Source organism: Triturus cristatus, chromosome 6, assembly GCF_964204655.1.
Source record: "Triturus cristatus chromosome 6, aTriCri1.1, whole genome shotgun sequence".
Taxonomy (NCBI): domain Eukaryota; kingdom Metazoa; phylum Chordata; class Amphibia; order Caudata; family Salamandridae; genus Triturus; species Triturus cristatus.
The window spans coordinates 1,145,405,128-1,145,425,286 of NC_140589.1; the positions used below are offsets into that span (position 1 = coordinate 1,145,405,128).

Here is a 20,159-nt window from a genome sequence, read left to right on the forward strand (position 1 = left end):
GGTTGGGTGGTCATTCTGCAATAAAGCCCACCCATTTTGTCAGTGCCGCGGCCATGGAACAGTTTTTTCGCGGTTTAAATGGCTTTTTCTCCCAGGTCTAGGTAATTATTTTTATAATGCAAACATAACCTTACGTAATTTCCAGAGAATGGGGTGCACATGATCCATTTAGTTTTTGTATTTTGTAGGTCTGGGCAAAACTTTAAGTATGGTTGAGTAATCGGAGTAACTTTGGTAATTTTGTGTTACTCCTGTGATGCAAATTGCCAAAAATTACATGATTATGCCCTCACGTGTAATCTGGGGCAAACATTTCTACCCAACAGCATAGTAACAGAGCGCAATTGGCTGCTACTGCTTCATTCCTAGTGTATTTAGCACTATTTTTTTGCACAAAATTTGTCCTCGGGTCCATTTTGGAAGAAAGAATGTATTTCACGCTAAAAAACAGCGATAACGGTAAGGATATGCTTTTTACAAAATTCTTTAAAATCTCAAGTAATTTTGCTGTAATTTCACATAAGTACACTACAACAAATTATGCAAGTTACTTCCGCAGCTGGCATTTTACCTGTTTACACTTTACAGATATTTTTTGCTCTCTCAAGACTATTTAAAAAAGAAAATGCCCTGAGTCCAAGCTGCATGAGCAATGTTCACCATGTGACTTTAGAAACTCTATGGAAAATGTATAGGGCAGGTATCTCAGGTACCTTCTAAGTGGAAGATAATACCTTGTGCTCAATTTTCACGTGGTTATTCCCCAAGCGTAATTTGCATAATACAATACATATACTTTTTTGGGAAAAATATATGTATCTCTCATGGACAAATACATTCACTTTTACCCGTCCCTACTTCACCTGGGAAAAGCTGTAATGTGCACATGTGTGGACTGTCATTCACAGACATTCTTTATTTTTGAAGTGCATGTAACCAAAGCATAGAAACGCACAAATCATCTGTTGTATGCTTTAGAATACGTAAGTTCCCAGGAACTGCCGGTATGGCAGCCATGGATGTCATTTAGGGGTCACCAGGCGTCGGATGTCATTTAGGGGTCACCAGGCGTCGCAACTACGACTCCTGGCTGGCTCTCTGCCATACATCAACATCATCTCCTACGCCGACGACACCCAGCCGATACTCTCCCTCACGAAGGACCCAGCCATCGCCAAAACCAACCTTCAGGAAGGTATGAAAGGGGTAGCAGAATGGATGAAGCACAGCCGTCTTTAGCTGAACTCGGACAAGACGGAGGTCCTCATCCTCGGACAATCCCCATCTGCCTGGGACGACTCCTCGTGGCCCTCGGCGCAGGGCACCGCACCGACACCCACGGACCACGCACGCAACCTGGGATTCATCCTGGACTCCTCCCTCACAATGACCAAACAAGTCAACGCCGTCTCATCCTCATGCTTCAACACCCTGCGCATGCTTCGAAAGATCTTCCGATGGATCTCCACAGAAACCAGAAGAACAGTCACCCAGGCCCTCGTCACCATCCGGCTGGAATACGGGAACGCCCTATACGCAGGAACCACCGCCAAACTTCAGAAACGCCTCCAGCGCATACAGAACACCTCCGCACGACTCATCCTCAACATCCCTCACCACAGCCACATATCCACCCACCTGAGGAACCTCCACTGGCTCCCCGTCAACAAAAGAATCACGTTCAGACTGCTCACCCACGCACACAAAGCGCTCCACAACATGGGCCCCGAATACCTCAACGGCCGCCTCTCGTTCTACACCCCCATCCGCCAGCTTCGCTCCACCAGCCTTGCCCTCGCCATCGTCCCACAGATTCGCAGAACCACCACCGGGGGAAGATCATTCTCCTATCTGGCAGCGAAGACCTGGAACTCCCTCCCCATTTACCTACGACTGACCCAGGACCATCTCAGCTTCAGGAAGCACTCAAGACCTGGCTCTTCGAGCAGAACCAGCGCCCCCCCCCCTAATGCCTTGAGACCCTCACGGGTGAGTAGAGCGCTCTATAAATGGAAATGATTGATTGATACTTGGCGCTGCTCTTGCGACCCCTGGCATCCTCAATCACAATGGCAGAACCAGGGACAGATGAAAAACAGGGCCATGAGGAGCCCAGTTTACTTTCTGCTGATACATACACTCTATCTGGGAAATATTAATTCATTACAATGACCACTACACGTCAGTATACATTTATTTTCAGAAATAAATACATTCTTAAGTGCATGTGATGATACACTCTAATGAATAAAATTGTACCCTTCTGGCGAACTAATAAAAACCCTCATTTCAGGGATTTGTCTGCTTTAACTTGTGTTTAACTTGTACAAGCGAGGCAAGGCCTCTCTCTGCCCTGATATAATGCAGTGGGGAGAGAGCCCCTAAGTGATCACTTTCTCCAATCCCCTCTGCCTTCTGCTGAATGTAAATATTTCGTTTACATGTCCATGCAGAAAGAACATTCCTTGATTCTAGCACCAGCTCCTACTGATATCTATTGCAAAAATCAACAAGCAGTTATAAGGCAAATTGGTTTAGCTTTTACTGCTTATCTTTGGCCTTTACCATGTCTTGTGTACATTAGAAATATTTTTTTGTAAAATGTTATCACAAAAACAATTCAAAAACGGCTGATGAAGCATGCACATATGTGGACAGAGAGGGGTACATTTTCAAATGTTTTTGTAATACAGTTTTACAAAAATCATTGAAGAGGCAGGTGCACAAATGGCCATTTTGGAATGCATTTGTGATAAAATTTTGCAGGAACAATTTCAAAAGACAAAAAAGGCAAAAAAAATCACATTTAGCAGAAGGCATTGTGCTCTAGAGAAAGAGATCAGGCAGGGGCTCACTGTATAACTAAAATGGGACGCAATGTAGCAGGGTATACTATCTCCATTTTTCAATGCCAGATCGCCCCCTTGTCCTGGGAAGACATCAAGGTCCTGTGATGTCACTTCCTGTGCTGTCATTCTGGTCAAAGGGCATGTGCCGTCACTTCCGCTACCCCAGGCTTTTTGACGAATCGACATCCATGAGGGCAAGTAGATTAGGTGAACAGCCAAAGAGTTAAAGCTTAGTGGGTATTGCCAAGCCTTTGCTGAAGCTCTATCCCACATATATGCACACCCAGTTCACAATCGAATGGTCAAGAAATCAGTGATGCGGACGTTTCTCAGGTATGTACAGCGATGTCCAATGAAAGGATTGCCACTGGAGGACGAAATGACCATTGTGAAAAATCATTCCAAAATGTGCCGGAGCGTCACTCTTGCATGCTGTCCAGAATGCATAGCATAGGTGCCTGGAAATCTGTTGCCTGTATTCTGTAATATATGCAAAAGCCAACTATTTGCTCAAATACATTACTGCACGGATAAGAAATGTAGGCCCGACTCAGAAAGGAAGGCTATAAAACTGCATCTGAAGGCACATGGTCAGTGACTGGCTGCCGCCCTCTCCCTATGACCTCACCCACGCCCAGACACAGGAACATAGAACGTGGTATCTTTGGAAGGCGGGAGGTCGCAAGACCCCCCGGCCGTATTTATTAAGTTATAAAACAATAAAAATTTATGATTGCACGATAAACAGTTATACAAAAATCAGCAGGACATCAGATACATTATTGTCAACAGGTGTGAGTGACTATCCTTAACAAAACTCTAATACAGATTGTTTCCTAACCGAATCTAACATCCTCCTCTGCATTTTTGTATACTAACATTTCAAGGGCCATATGGCAAGGTCGCTAACCGGTGTCAGGTCCTACTAGCTGCGCCTCCCCTAAAGATGTGTGCATGCGCAGCCGGGCCCGGTAATTACCCGGTCCACGCTGTGAACTTCATTTACCCACTTAAGGAGGGCCCTTACTCTGCGCCCCCCGACCCGGATGTCGATTAGCGACATCCGGGTCAAGGGAGGGTGGCAACCAATCGGTGGCAGGGCGCGCCCCAAAGGACACGCCCCACCCCCGAGAGGTCCCGGAGGTAAGGGCGGTCGCCGCACCGCCATGCGGGCGGGGGGGCCAAGGGCCCCCCCCTTTTCATATGGCACACATTTGTGCAGATTATCTACTTTCAGCTATTTACATAGGCTATCCAGTTTACTAACGTTCATAAAGCGTTTAAGACTCTGCTTTTCTAGCTGTCAGACTGCCCTACCCGTGCCCGAAGCGTGGGAAGCCCTTGGGTAGCCATGCGCTATACAAACACTCACTAATACAGCTAGAAAACTGCTGCTATCACAGCTTTGAAAGGACGTTTCAGAAACAGTAGTGTAAATTCATGGGTATGCCTTTACGGGGACGTTTCCGGCAACGTAATCATACGTGGTTTACAAATACACCTGCAGAAATGGCAGTACCTTTGTCCGGTAACACATTTTTTTCCTCCTCTGGGGCAACATTGCTTTTGTGAAGAAACCCCTTCCCCTACGCTCCTCTGAAATTTCGTGATGTTCCTTTCTTCTTTAATCCTGGAAAGGGATTTACTCCTGCAGTTGACAGGAGTACATTGTGTAGCATTTCCATGGCAGGACAGGCAGAGAGGAATCAGTGAATACCAACAAGATCACCAGAAGTACACCTGGAAAGCAGTAACTGGCACACCTCCCCAGACACAAACTTGAAGGTATTATTATATTTCAAGATTGGATAGATTCACAGGCATGGATGTTCATGTTTCCAACCTTCCAATACTTTGAGTTAAATGAGAGACCCTACATATACTGGATTCAAGCGAGCCTAGCTGATGATGGGTGTTATCCCGAAACTGGTCCCAGTATGCTTGTTTTGGGTCCAGGGAAGACATGGCTTGGCAGTTCAGGCTGGACTGTTCCCATAAGGCATAGGGTCCAGACTGATTTGTCTGGGTCTGATCTGGGGTGGTGATGTGAGCTAAAGAACAATGATGGATTCAACCCATGTGACTGGGGGTAAGAGTCTGAAAAGTTTCAGCGCTCCGTCCATCATCTCCATATGTTTACTTTGTTCGCACTAAGTTTGCTTGGTATGCCCAGATGTGGGTCCCCTGCTCACTTTGCCACTGGATTCAAGCAAGCCTGGCTGAAGTGGGGTGTTATCCCGAAACTGGTCCCAGGATGCTTGTTTCTGGTCCAGGGAAGACCTGGCTTGGCAGTTCGGGCTGGACTGTTCCCATGAGGCATATGGTTAAGACTGATTTGCATGTGGCTAGCTAGGTCTGATCTGGGGTGGTGAAATAAGCTAAAGGAAGATGATGGATTCAACCCAGATCTGTGACAGGGGGTGAGTGTCTAAAAAGTTTCAGCGCTCCGTACATCATCTCCTTGTGTTTGCTTAGTTCGCCCTAAGTTGGCAGGGTATCAACGGATGTGGGTGCCTTGCTCACTTTGCCACTGGATTCAAGCTAGCCTTGCTGATGAGGGGTGTTAGCCCAAAACATGTCCCAGGATGCTTGTCTCCAGTCCAGGGAAGACCTGGCTTGGCAGTGCGGGCTGGACTCTTCCCATGAGGCACAGGGTCAAGGCTGATTTGGATATGGCTGGGTCTGAACTGGGGTGGCGAAGTGAGCTAAAGAACGATGATGGATTCTACCCAGATCTGTGACTGGGGGTGAGTGTCTGAAAAGTTTCAGCACTCCGTCCATCATCTCCTTGTGTTTGTTTTTTTCGCCCTAAGTCGGCACGGTATGAACAGATGTGGGTGCCTTGCTCACTTTGCCACTGAATTCAAGCTAGTAAGTTGATGAGGGGTGTTAGTCCGAAACAGGTCCCAGGATGCTTGTCTCCTGTCCAGGGAAGACCTGGCTTGGCAGTGCAGGCTGGACTGTTCCCATGAGGCAGAGGGTCAAGACTGATGTGCATTTGGCTGGGTCTGAACTGGGGTGGCGAAGTGAGCCAAAGAACGATGATGAATTCAGCCCAGATCTGTGACTGGGGGTGAGTGTCTGAAAAGTTTCAGAGCTCCATCCATCATCTCCTAGGGTACACTACACTTAATCCCTGTCTTCTCACTGCCACTCTTCCAGATGAAACCACCTTTGCTTGTTTGGCGGCTATACATTCATCCAGCCTGATGCTGGTACTTGTATTCCCACCTGAGATTCCAGCTAACAGGTCAGTACACCAAAATCTAAAGTGTCAAATGCGGCAGAAACACCAAAAATTCCAACAAAGCATGCTGATACCTTAACAGCTAAAATCAGCAATTGATCCTGTATACCAAGACTTCCTGCTTTATTGAGGCCTGTAGCATAATTCAGAGTTATCTAGGTTTTTATTATTTTTGGAGGAGCCATGTTTTAGCATCCTTGTGTGTAAACGGTTTCAATTGTGTTACAGGAGTGGGATGACAAGGAGAAAATGTCAGTATACTTTACAGATTTTAACTGAAAAATAATTGATTCACTGTTTTTTATCATGCAGTAGTTCATATTTCTGTTAGTATAGTGCACTGACCCTTTTCAGGAAGATCAAGGTTTTCTGCATATAAGTGGCTGAATTATATGACAGTGTTTGGGGTCAGAGTTAGAACCGTGTTACCCTGGCAAAGAAATAGTGGAGTTCATTACCACAAGTGTAATAGTTTATGACACCAAGGGCAGTACTCAACCATCTATTCGCCCCTGCTTGAATCCCTTTCCAATTATTACTTTAGTTTTCTCTTGGAATGTAGCAGGACTTAAAGCTAAGCTGTTGCTATCTCATGAGAATTATGAAATATGCATCTCCCGAGAAACGTGGTGCATTAAACCCATATACAATCTGGGCTATCATTTATATCATATTCCAGCAAGATCAAGTAAGGTAGGGATGCCCACTGGGGATTTGACAATTTGGGTAAAGGCTTCTGTAAATTGCAAAATATGGCAACTGACAGTTGACAGTTGGGATATATTAGGGATTGAACTGAGTAGGTACAGGAATTGTAGTGTGACACTCTTTAACATCTAAGTAGGAGGGGAGAAGAAGGGTCTTGTCTTTCCAATGATTCAAACTCTGGAGGCTTATTTGGAAAACCCTCAGACAGATACAAATTGATCCTCGCCGGGGACTTTAACATCACATTTAAGCCCTGTGATAAAGATGACACTGAACTTACAGCAGAGGAGAAAGAACTATGGGCCAATCCTCAGTTAGAAGTCACCCCAGTGAAAAGATGGACACAGGCTGCTCTACAAATTAAGGCGCTCACCATAGAATTGGGAGTTATTGCCACTAATGGGCAGGCTAAATCAGATCATACGTAGCATATACCTGTAATATTCTTGTGTCCAAAATCTGAATCGATTACTCCTGATAAACCTAAAATTGTGACATCTAGTTGGAGATATGAAAATTTGAGAAAGATTGGAGAGTGACCATTATCCCTCATGTCTTACGAAGCTTAATCTTCTTAACAAATTCCTGCTCGATCCTCTTACCCTTGTTAGTACTGGTGATATTAAGCCTATATCTGACAAACACTGCCTTAAATGGTGGCAGAAGGTGGGCAGATCTGAACCCCTATTAAATATCAAGAATGATGTCCAAATGATTCTGCCCAAGTTGACATATTGTTGGAGATTATTGAGTTGCATAAAATGTTCTTCAAGAGTATAGCAGCATACCTTTTGATTTCTCCTGCAAATGGTAAGAAGCCTGTGCCTAGAAACAAAAGTTGGTTCAATAGAGAGTGCAGGGATCTAAGGTGTACTTTAGCGAAGGCCATAACAAAGCAAAATACACCCCTCATTTTGGCTACTAGAAAAGCCTATAAGCAGAGTATGAACAAAACCAAGAAAGAGTTGGATAACAACTGATGGTGTGATTTAGTGAACGAATGCTCATCCAGAGATCATTCACGCTTTTGGAAACTAGTGGCCAGAGGAGAGTCTATAGCAGGCTCTGAACCCCAGAACCATGTTTCGCCCTCTGATTGGTTTACCCATTTTTCATCCTTATATTATGATGAGGCTGCTTCCCATGGAGAGAGAACTATGAATGGCACCCTTTTGAACTTTACTATGCCGCCTTATTCTCTAGTTTATGTTCTCGATTGTTTGACCATCTTCACAAAAGGTAGGGTTGTTGGCCCAGATAGTTTTCCTGTAGATGTTTTTGTTCATGATATAGATGTTTGGGTTGAATATATATTAATCCTTGTAAATGCCATAGCTATGGGTGCTCCCATTCCTGAATTGTACTAGGGAGATGAGGTAATACTAGTTTACAAAAACGGTGACAAGACGATCCCAGTCAACTATAGGCCCATTAGCAAAATTGACTGTATTCAAAAAGGTTTTTGCCATATGGTGTTAGTAAAAATCCGGCATTGGATTTAGAGACATGATATTACAAGCTTGTTGCAGACTGGGTACAGAGCTAAAACATCAACCATAGACCAGGTTTTTAGTTTTGTTATAATTTATTGGAAGACGGTATTGATCAACAAGGGCAACTTAAATGTTGCCTTTGTCGATCTCAAATCCACCTTCGACCTGGTGCCACACTCAAGGCTAGGGTTGGGTCTTAGAGAGATAGAAATCCCTCCTGACATATTATTTCTGCCGATTAGGCTGCATGATAAGAACTTTGCCCTGGTGCATTGGGGATCACAGGGACAATTGACCTAAAAGATACTGATATTGAAGGGTGTCCGCCAAGGCCGTATTTTCTCCCCAACGCTATTTACCTCATACCTAAATGGCTTGTACACCACGGGGCAGATTTACAAGAAACTGACGCATCTGTAGAGATGCATCAGTTTCCCTGTGCCAGCCTGCAATACCCTTGTGCCACCATGGATGCGCTGTATTTACAATACGGCACACCATGGCGCAAGGACTGAGAGATGTGTTAGAAATTCTGATGCATTTGTTGGCCCAAACGTCATGCATTGCTGGAGTCATGTTGCAAGCACGATGCAACTCCAGCAATGCATGTTGAGGCGTATACATATTGTAGTGCATCACTCCTTATGCCTGCTTCAAGCAGGCATTAGGTTTTGACGCAGTGAGTCCTAGAAGTGGTGCAGTGAAATCTTGTAGATATTACTGCGTCACTTTTATGAGGCTTTCCTGCATGGAAACGCCTACCCTGCTTACATTATGCCCGACGCAGGTATAATGTGACGCAGGGCTTTACAAAATGATGCATCTCCCTAGATTCATCATGTTATCAATTGGCCACATTGTTTATGCCTCCGCTGTGCCACAAAAGTGATGCAACGGTGGCGCAAAAGTGTTGCAAGGGGCTTGTAAATCTGCCCCCTTCTTTCCGAAGTCACGGACGGCCCTCTTTCTATAGGTAATGTCAAGACTACAATACTGTTGTTTGCAGATGGCACGCAATTGATTTTGAAAACACCAAGTGGCCTGCAAACACTATTAACCATCTTTAGTGTTTTTTTCTCAGAGTGAGGCTTACAGATAAATGTAGCCAAAACTACATTTGTGGCATTTAACCACCATAAAAAGTACACTTGAAGGCTAGCATGGGGGGCTGAGGTATTGGAGACAGAAAATTCCTTTGCCTATCTGGGGAATCAAAATTCCGACCAACCTGTCATGGCGTCCGCACATACATATGCCTCTTACACTAAACCTGTTGCACCAGCCCAAAACGTTTATGAAGCCAAAGCCTTAGGAACAGCCTTATACTGTTCTCACTTATGGGGTTTTAGTGGCATCTCTAGCTTGGTGAGATCAGAGAACAAATTCTTATGATCCTTAGTCTCACTACCTTTTAGCACCCTGTTGTATCCCTTATCTCTGGACATGGGCTTGAGAAAGGTAGTCCTTAAGGCTCCATTACACCCACTACTTTTCTGGTGGAGAATCTGGGTAAGTCCAGCGTTAGTGCACTATGCCCCTGCCCTAGAAGAGATTAGTAAAGCTGACAGGTCCAATAACATTCTATGACTGTTCTCAATTATAAAGTTGCTGAACTCTCTAGGCTTGGGTAGTCTTTGGCCACATCCCATCATAGACAAAATTCCTTCCAATGACGCATTAAAAATGCTATACTGGGCCTTTCCCCTAAAGAAGGAAGAACAAAAAGTCAGGGATACCACCTTGACTGGGGAATAATTGGACTTTATGTCATCTTATGGTCTATAGCAGTACTGGGACTTGATTACAATGTTGCTAGACAGAGAGTTATACCACCAGTTTAGAGTGGGGTCTCTCCCCTTGAATTCATTCACAGCAAGATGAGTGGGCACAGCTTCTGTGGACTGCCCTTTTTGTGATGGCTAATTTGAATCTGTACCTTATGTGCTATCTGTGTGCCCTGGATATGCCAAATTCCCCTCTGTATGGATTGCACCAATTTGTAGATGGATGGGCACCTTAAGCTATCATGTAGCATTAAGGATTTTAAGAGCTGATCATTGTTCCCTAAATGCGTGTGTAATTACAAAGTTTTGGGGATTAATGTGGGTGAAAAGAAGAGCTGCTATTGCTGTTTTGTGAATCTGAATCTTAGCACATTCGAGTATTCTCTCTTCTTGTACTAATGGGTAATTGTGACTGCTGCTTATATGTAAATAATTTCTTAGATCTTCTTTGAACAATTTTAACTCATGCATGCTTCTTGCACTAACTAACAATTGTGACTGCTGCTTATATGTAAATAATTTTTTAGACATTCTTGGAACAATTTTAACTCATGTATGCTGCTAATTGTGACTTTTGCCATTTTTAATTAGATGTTTTCATATGATGCTCTTTTTATTTATTTATTGCATACTTTATGGCTTATACCATAACAGTGTCTATACCTACACCATCAATTAAACCCAACACCACCACCACACACATACACCTCCAGTACCATAAACTCTACATTACCTCCCACACCACCAACTGCACACTACAAAACCACCTACATCACCACCTACACCCTGAAACACAATCTACACCCTACACCATGGCACTATCCCCAAAGCACTGCCTAGGTAGAGCCTACATCTAGGGTGTCAACTTTATGTTTGTGCTTTATTATAGAACTGACCACATAAGCTTAAAATCAGAGCATTTTACTAACAGAAATACAAAATAATATTGGAAATATAAAAACACAGATAGCAGACATATTGTTGCACATTTTAAGTTGAGAGAAAATGTACTTTTTAACAAAAACATCTTAAAGCATATATTCACAAGACAACCGTTTTGTTCCATAGAGACAAGCTATGCCAATATTTGTTTCTCTCATTGTTCTCTACTCTTTGAATTTCCAAGGAAGGTGAGATAGGGTGGCTTTAGAAGGTGAATCAATCCACAGGAATGGAGGTGAAACATTGTTTGGAGGGTGGGGAAGCTGTCAGGGCAAATCATACCAACAAAGTGGTGATCAACATTGTTGACATTGTGGGTAGAGAAATGCTGAGGATTTGTATTCATTTATTGCTCAACCAAGTGTCAATCCTTACTCCTAACATTCAGGTGTTTTTAATCTTACAGACTGCTACAAGGAAATATCCTCTGTCCTGGAATAAGTGCATTAAGAAGTCAAAGGTAGCCCTTAGAAGGGGTGTTGTCCCTTAGTGCATTACTATACATTTGTGAAGATCTGCTCCTCTTGTAAGCACACTTGAACCAATGGTATGAATCACAGTCCTTACAGATAGAAATGCACCATTTGCAGTTACAGTTACCCCTTAAATTCCTTCTCAAGTCTTCTATCCTACTGGGAGAGGGAATTCAGGCCATGCATCCAAAATCACTGGGCCTATTTAACCCACCTTTCCACAACCTCGCTGTGATGGCTACGGCTCTGGAAATCACCATTGACAGTCAAATATATATCGATTAGCTAAAAATGTTAGTCAGCTAAAGCATTTGTGCAAGATTTTAAAAAATTAGCAAAGCAAGGATCCTGAGTCGACAGAGACTTTCAGCTGAGTCATTAGTTGTAGCAAGCAAGTATTCAGAATTATTCCAACCTCAATTAAGCTGGCCATTGAACTATCTTTTCTTCTCTTCGATCCCATGTATATACCAATAATTCTTCATTTTGTGATCATTGCCCCGTCGTTTCTAAAATGTGATGTTTAAAGCTGTGTCACATTTCAACAGTAAGGAGGTGAGAGTACCTTATAATCAGGGCCACTAGAATTGTAATTGTAATTGTAATTGGGTATTTATAGAGCGCACCGCTACTCCATGGAGTGTCCCGGCGCTAATTAACGATTCTGTGGTCATTGCATTTTAAAAAGAATGATGGATTTAATGCAAAAGGGTCAAAAGTAAAAAAAAAATTAAAAACTGTGCCACACTTGGTGCCACGCAGACCCTTTTTAAGGATTAACTAGTCACATTTCAGATGCTGGATACTGTTTTATGTGTTAAAACTGGGATTGACATGAAAATGTTGGCCAGACTGAATTGATGTGTGTTGAAATGACAAAAAAGAAAATAATACTGCCACTGATTGTGCTGCATATTGGTATTCTTGCTGTGTAATCTAGTTAACCCTGATGCATAATTTGGTATTTCATTCCTGCACAATTTAATGGCACTTGCTATGATAAAGTTATGCTCCATGGCCTGCCAGATGTTGCAATGACATTCCTTAAGGGCATCCTACTTGCACAGCATGTCTCACCCAGGGCCTGAAGAAATATGATTGAATCACCCTCAGCCTGATGGAACTGCAATGACTCACTTTGCTGGCCTATACTATCTTCAAAACCAGCTGAATCATTTACAAAGTCATCATCACCAGCACCTCAGTGTATCTTGCACACAAGTTCACCATGTCTGCTGCTTTACAGTACACCCGCAACCAGGACACCATCGGACTGCAGACTAAGAATTGTAAAAAAAGAAAAAACAAGGACAAATGCCTGTTCCATCTGTACACCCAGGATCTAGAACAACATCCCGCTATCCCTCTGGACCTCCTCAACGCTGCTCTCATTTAGGGAAGAGTTGAAGATCCACCTCTTCAAAGAACACTACATCGCCAGTCATAAACAGTCCACAAACCACTACCGCTCCCATTTGACTGTGCGCTTATCTTTGACGCTGCACAACACTCCTCTGCCTTTTGGCTTGGATTGCGCTATTTGAATACCACATACATGCATAGATACATATGACCAGGAAAACAGATGGACACTTGGGGAATACCTCAAGCTCCACCTGTAACCACACTTCAAGAGCAGGCGTGTATCTCACAGACAACACCCATTTGATGTGTAATTGTACAGACAACCCAGTCCTTATAAACTGTGATAGAAACAAGCAGAACTTTTTATTGATGTTTTAAATGACACATTCTTATCCAAATAATATCATTGTCTTTTTTGTCCAGCCATCAATTAAAAAAAATTGCCTTAAGTTTGACAGCTTGAATAATGCCATGGTGACTCTAGGGATGGGTGGGTGCCTACAACTGCTGCTGTCGCCCAAACACTCTGATATTATTAGCATTGCAGTGTTAGTTCTATTATGAAAGGAGATGTTGTGACCTAATAGCTAGAGCTGAAGACTTAAGAATATGGGGAAGAGGTTTGAATCCCCCCTCACTCAACGTACTGTGGTTCTGTGTAAATCTCTTACTATCAGTAATCCTGAAACAATGGGAAAATGTGTAGCTTGGGGCCTGGTGTACAAAGATTCCTAATAAGAAATTGTAAATTGCATCATATAATGATTTGCAATTTGTGAATTCTTATTACGTATCTACCAACACAGATTTGGTAGAAGTGGGTGTAATTTACACACTGACTTCTACCCAATGCATTGGTATTTTGTGAACCAACCTATCTGTCAATAAGTTGGTTCACAAAATACTGATTCGTAGTGGATTCAGGGCCGGACTGGGAACTCCAACCGGCCCTGGCAAAGTGCTCGGCCGGCCCCCTCCCTCCTCTGGGGGAGGGGGGGCAGGGGTGCTGCCGAGCTCTTTGCCAGGGCCGGTTTTCGGCCGATTTTGTTACAGGGACGATTTTGCAGCTATGCTGCAAAAACGGCCCTGTAACAAATACGGCCCCCAGGTGCCCAAAACCGGCCCTCACCCTTGCGGTGCACTGGGGGATTGCCCGGTGCCCGCCACGGCCTGTCCGGCCCTGAGTGGGTTGCAAGTCAAGCTAGCTCCTTAAGACGCATGAGGTGGGTCACAATTTGAGACACACTACAATTGATTAGAGTCGGCGGGCGAGTTATCCTAGAGCGACTCCAGCAGAGGGCAGACGATAACAAGATTATATCAGATATTCAATTTGGGTTTCGAGAAGGACTTGTTACTACTGAACAAGCCCTCAATTTGTCTCTTTTGATGGGCAAGTACGTAAATGCTAAGGGGGGGGCTTTATATATGGCGTACGTTGATCTGTCGGCAGCCTTCGACTGTGTTAGTCATACTAAGTTATGGTCCACTCTACTGGATATGGGGGTAGACGAGTCTCTTGTAAATTTTTGCATGAATTATACTCTGATCCCACAGCCAGAGTTAGGTATGGCGTTGGCGGGAACTAACGCCGTCATTTAGGGTAGAGAGAGGGGTTAGGCAGGGCTGTGTCCTGGCCTCCTTTCTCTTTACCCTCTATGCAAATGGCCTGGAACAGGACATGGTAAAAGGGTGCCAGGATCTACCTATAATCAACAATCGCCCAATACCGGCCCTACTCTACGCCGATGACGCCGTGATTTTAGCTCGCACCCCCTTAGAATTACAACACACTCTCGTGAGATACAGCACTTTTATGGCCAACCTGGAACTAAAAATTAACATTAAGAAAACTTTTGTTATGTCCTCAGGTTCCAGAATTAAGAAAATTAAGGCTATCTTTATTGATAATGTAAAACTTGAGAGCACTAACACATACCCGTATCTGGGAATTCTAATAGATCATAAAGGCTCCTGGAGGCAGGCTATCGAGTCGAGGAAATTGATTTTTATGAGGGCAACAGTTGCGTTAGTTAATTTTTCGAGGAGATTGGGAATGAAGCCTCCCATGGGGCCGGCATGTGGGGGCATGGGAAGGTTGAAGCCCTACAAAAGGTTGAAATCAGTTTTTTAAGGTTTCTTCTCGCTGTCCCTCAGGGCACTGCGATTTATTCGTGCCTTTTGGAACTGAGTCTGTCTTATTTTACAGACTTAGTTAAAATGCAATCTCTCCTCTTATGGCACCGTATTTGGACATCAAATAAAACTATCTTCTGCCAAGGGTTTATTCAGGACTGTATTTCTCTAGAGAATGCTCATAAGATTGGATGGATAGCTTACATTAAAAACTTTTTGAATGACTTGGATATGGCGCAATATTATCATACTCCTATCCTAATCTCAGAACTCTCTAGAAAAACGTTTAAAAAACAATGCTTGACGCACTTAGAATACCTGAGTCTGACCAATGAGGCCAGCAAAATAACAGTCCAACATATGTTATTAATTCAAACAACTCTGTCCATCCAACCCTACTTAACTTTCAATCTTTCTAGCTACGAAAGATTTTTGTTAACCCGGTTTAGGTTGGATATTTTCCAACAACTAACGACTGGGGAAAGAATCTACAATCATGTCCTTGTGATGATGTCTCTGCCCAATCTACAATCCACACAATCCTATTTTGTAAATTTTATTGTGAACCAATGAAATGTTGGCTTGTACCGATTCTAAAAATTTTGGGCTTTCGAAGGTGTCGCATCGCATTTCTCTCCCTCCAATATTTGGATGAACAATGCTCTGCTAAAGCTATAGTTAAATTTTTGAAGCTTGTTATCAGACAAAGGCCAAATTTAGACTAAGCTGAGAAATGTATTTGTCAGGATCATCCTTACTTTTATTAGCTGTACAGCTTAAGATGTTTCTTTTTTAAACTGCTCTTAATTTTTTTTTTTTTTTTTATTTTAATTGTGAAAATCGTGATAGTTGTAGATGAATTTTTTCGTATGTTCTTTACCAGAAAAACATATCTTAAATTTCAAATTATCTTATCAGTGTAAACCTTCTCTTAACATGTACTTTTATGTTTTTTTATTTTCCAAATATATAAAAACCGAATAAAGGACTAATTGAATTGAATTGAATTGAATTGAATTGATTAGAGTCACAGACATGGTGGCTTGATGGGTCAGCAGACCATCATATCTGCGATTGGTTTCAAATAATGCACCCTTGTGTTTTTTTTTTAAATATGCAGCCTGTTTTCCTAAAAGGATAAATTGCATGCATTTAAAAAAGAAAAGGTATAATTTCACAAACAACTGTAGGGACAGGCAGTATTCCAGTGGACCACTTTCTTCTCCTAAAAAATGTTTTTGTCAACAGTCACAAAGGAGAAGGGATACAAATGGTTACCACTAATTTTGTCTTAGATTTAAAATATTAGTGTTTTGCGACCAGATTAAATATGCAAAACATTAATACATAAGCCGTTTCTATTGGTATTTGGAAGAGACACCTTTTACATACCTCTTCCAAATAACAATTCTGTATATTTTCTGAAACCCACATTGCATTTCAGTAATGTGTTACTTAATCACGCTTGGATTTTCCACATTTAAAAAAAACAAAAAACTTTTTGCTGTCACGAAGTTTCAAATGTTACCTTTGCAACAGCGAAATCGCTTTGTATATCAGGCCCCAGGTCTAGCTTTGTCGTGAATAGGCCTGGATGAAATTTACATTTAGTGTTATACGACTTTGTTTAATTAAGCGCTATTCGTGGTAAAAAATGTACTGCAAACGTATGGTAAAAACAGAATGCAACATGCTGTTTCTCATAGTGCTTCAGATTTTTTGCACTTTTTTTTGTGTGCACGAAACGCCTCTCCACGAGCTCCTGGATACTTTTTCGGGTGATTAGTGCGCTATACAAATCAACATAACATAACACATCAAAAATTGAAATGAGGAAGCATTTTGCTCTAAACTATTGTGCAAAATGACATTTGGATTTTGCATTACTACAAGTAATTTTGCTGAAATTTCGCATGATTACAGAAAAGCAAACTACGCAAATTTTGCACACCCCTAGACTTGTGAAGCGCTCTAACGCCCTTGAGAAAGTTGAGATCTATTAAAAAAAATGTGACTAACAGCGAGTTATTTTCAATGAGGAATGCTTCTGTTTGTCTTCATTGCTCATTGTAAAATTTAAAATATCATCATAAAGTATGCAGCATTTTTCTTTATCCCAGGCTTAAATAGGAAGTAATGGAAAGCGCTGCAGATGTGTGCCCACGATTCTTGCACCACCCTGAGATGCCATGTCTGCGCTCTGGAGTCAGAGTGTGGGTGTTGTGAAACTGCAGGGGCAAGTGTGTTTCCTGGATAAGAGGACACTCCTGGGCTCCTCAGGAATGAGAGGTCGATATTAGATGAATTACTCGACTCTATATTAATACCAATATTAATAGAGGAGGACAGGATGACTGAATTGACAGAATGCAGGAGTACTGGATGACTGCATCCCTGTGGGATGACAGGAACTAATATTACAGGTTGGAGGGAAATGAATGGCAGGAGTACAGTTCACTGTGCTTTTTTTTGTGTGCAGTTATAACTTACTCCAGACTTTTCGATATAGGTGTGACGTGCTTCTAAAATTTTAAGGAGAAAAACTCCCTCATTCACGGGCAAAACAAGGTTTAAGAATCTGCCCTTGAATACAATTCTGGTGAATTGACTGCACAGATAATGCAGAGACCCTACACTGATTGTTAAATCGGTACCCAAGTGTACTCTCAGCGAATCCTCTCACCCGAGAACGGAGTTCCGGCGCGTTCCCTTCGTGCTCTCATTACTGTGCTCTCCCAACTCGTGTAAGTCAGCACAGTAACCTGCTTCACCGACTGCTCTCAAGGACAGCCGTCTAGAATCACGCCAGGCTTTCAGTCGCCAGGAGAGAGTCAAACAAGACCCAGGAAGGCTGAACCGGAACAGCTTCAGGGAGCGGTGCACATTAAGTACTTTGCTTGAGGACCATTTGGGGGTCAGGGGCCATGTCGTTGAATTAACTACCAGTACTATCCGCGAAACCAATGCGCTCACTGTCCTGCTCTTGCGTGCTATATTCTTTTCCTGCGAGTAAACTAAAGTGGCAAAACCCTTCTAAAACATGTTTGCAGAATCATGTTTGTGGTCTCGAGTTCTGTCGCTTATAAAATGCTCCCTTGACAGAGCGACAAACAAGTGAATTCCGATATAAGCACATGCATGGCCACCACCACCAAGCGGAACACGACCTGTCCACGATTTAAGGCTAAGTATATACGGCAGGCATCTTTAAATACACACACAATTTGAATAGGACGGGGGATGCAGAAGACGGAATCTGCGAATGCAGCGCCCTGACAGCCATCTTCAGTGCCGAATGGTGGTATTCTTTTAATATTACTATTATTATCGTCATCTTCAATATTTCTATTTGTGAGCGCGAGTACTTGGAGCCTCTGGTGCACAATGCTCTCAGCATCCGCTCGGTCAGGATGTCACCTCCACAGTACCCGTCCAAGGAGACTGGTTAGCGCTCCACAACCCGCAGCTGGCCAGACAGGCGCTGGCGAACCCTCAACCCGACTTCCAAGAGACTCGGTCACTAACCTGCCTGCCGCTGAGCAGATCACGAGCCCAGGGGGTCCTCCTGGATGTAGCGCAGTTCCAAGCACCTTCGCTCATCCCTGTAGCCCGGCGCACGGAGGCGCAGCGCCCTGCGAGTCCTGCTGCCGGAGGCGCACTGCGCCCGCCCAGCCTCGACCCCCGCCTCGCTCAGACCGCAGTCCGCCCACTAATGTTGTGCGGCAGCGAGGCACGCTCGGGGTGCCCAGCCTCCTCCGGCAGCCTCTGCGGGACGTGAGGACGATGGAGGGTCCGGTGAGCAGAGCCGGGGGGCCTTGGCGGTAGTAACACCCCCGCGTCGCCGTCTCCGACGCCAGACTCCGGTCCTGCTTGGTACCGTGCCCGGGTAGGTGTCCTCCTGTGCGGCACAGCCTCGTGATCTGAATACGGAGCACGGTCCCCGCGAGACCCACCTCAGAGGAGAGGGCTACACACGGGCTCCAATACGCCCCCACCCTCTTTCTCTAATTGGCGATGAATGAAGGAGAGGACCTATCGCCAGATGAGTTTTGGTTGGGAGGACGTCGCAGGAGACCTCGCTAGGGAAGCTCATCGGGAAAAGGGAAACCCCAGGTGCAGCCCCGTGGGGCTTTGAATGCTAATTTCATGCACCACGCAGTGCACGGAAGAGCTATCCCTGCGGCATCGTTAGAACTCAAAGGGGCACTGCTGAGCAAGAGGGATACCCCACTACTGCCCCGCTCGTTTTACACCCCCTTCCCCCACCTCAGCAGTGACCCACTGTCAAGGGATTCAAAGTAGTGGGTGAAATAAATATTTTAAATTGTGCTGCCTGACATAGCTGAGGGCGCTCCCCTGGTTCCTTTCTACTGAGTATGCTAAGCCATTTGTATCGGCTCCTTGCCGACTAGTCAGCTATGGAGAAAAATCCACTTGAATGCCACATGCCACCGCACAGCACCTCACCTGCCCTCGCTGCGTCTTAATCTGCCTTCCGGTCCCGCGCCACTTTCCTGCGTCCACAACCTGCTCGGTGCTTGGTGTATTCGCTTCACGAGCCATTCCTGCACTGCCGCTCTGAAGGCGGTTCGGGTCACGCATCCCGCGCCTTAGAAGCATATGATAACCGCTTGTGGAATACAGTGTGCCTAACTGTTCATTTCCCCTGCCTGCAGAGATGCTCAATCATATTTTATTGTCCTGCAGGTGGTGGCTGCATCCCTTTCCCGGATCAGACTGCGCAGCCTGGGGAAGACGCGTTGTTTTCTTCCACATGAAAGGAAGTCAGTTCATATGAGGAAACTGCGAGTCAAGTATGGGGCATTGGCGTAGCAAGGGTGTCACGGACCACAATACTAGTCCGGAAGGAAAATGGGTCCCAAACCGCATTCATAGTAGTAAAAAAAATCAATAAATGCGCCTGTTGCGCCATTAATGGCTCTACCCCTGCAATAGTGCTAGAGATCTATGTGAACTGAATGATCACAGTTTGAATCAGCACAGAGCAGCTAATAGGGCTCATGTGCCTGCTGCAGAGTAAGTAATGTTAAGGTTAGGTCACATGTACCTTTTGTCTACAATAGCTCTATGGGTGAAAGCTTTTGTTGCAGAGACCAGTGCTACCTTCAACTTACATTGTTGAAAAAAATCGCTTTTATTTA

At 44.0% G+C, this 20,159-nt stretch overlaps 1 protein-coding gene across 2 annotated transcripts in view; it reads right to left on the reverse strand.

Moving 5' to 3' along the window:
* SYNDIG1 (synapse differentiation inducing 1) overlaps window positions 1-19,600 on the reverse strand; it is a 660,915-nt gene extending 641,315 nt beyond the window's left edge. Inside the window, exon 1 of one of the 2 annotated variants that reach the window (XM_085612065.1) lies at window positions 19,465-19,600. The gene's annotated coding sequence lies outside the window, so the exon portion shown is untranslated. Of the gene's footprint in view, window positions 1-18,522; window positions 18,970-19,464 lie in introns of those variants that run through there. The other variant, XM_085612064.1, reaches the window with a different exon arrangement.
* Window positions 19,601-20,159: the final 559 nt, after the last annotated feature.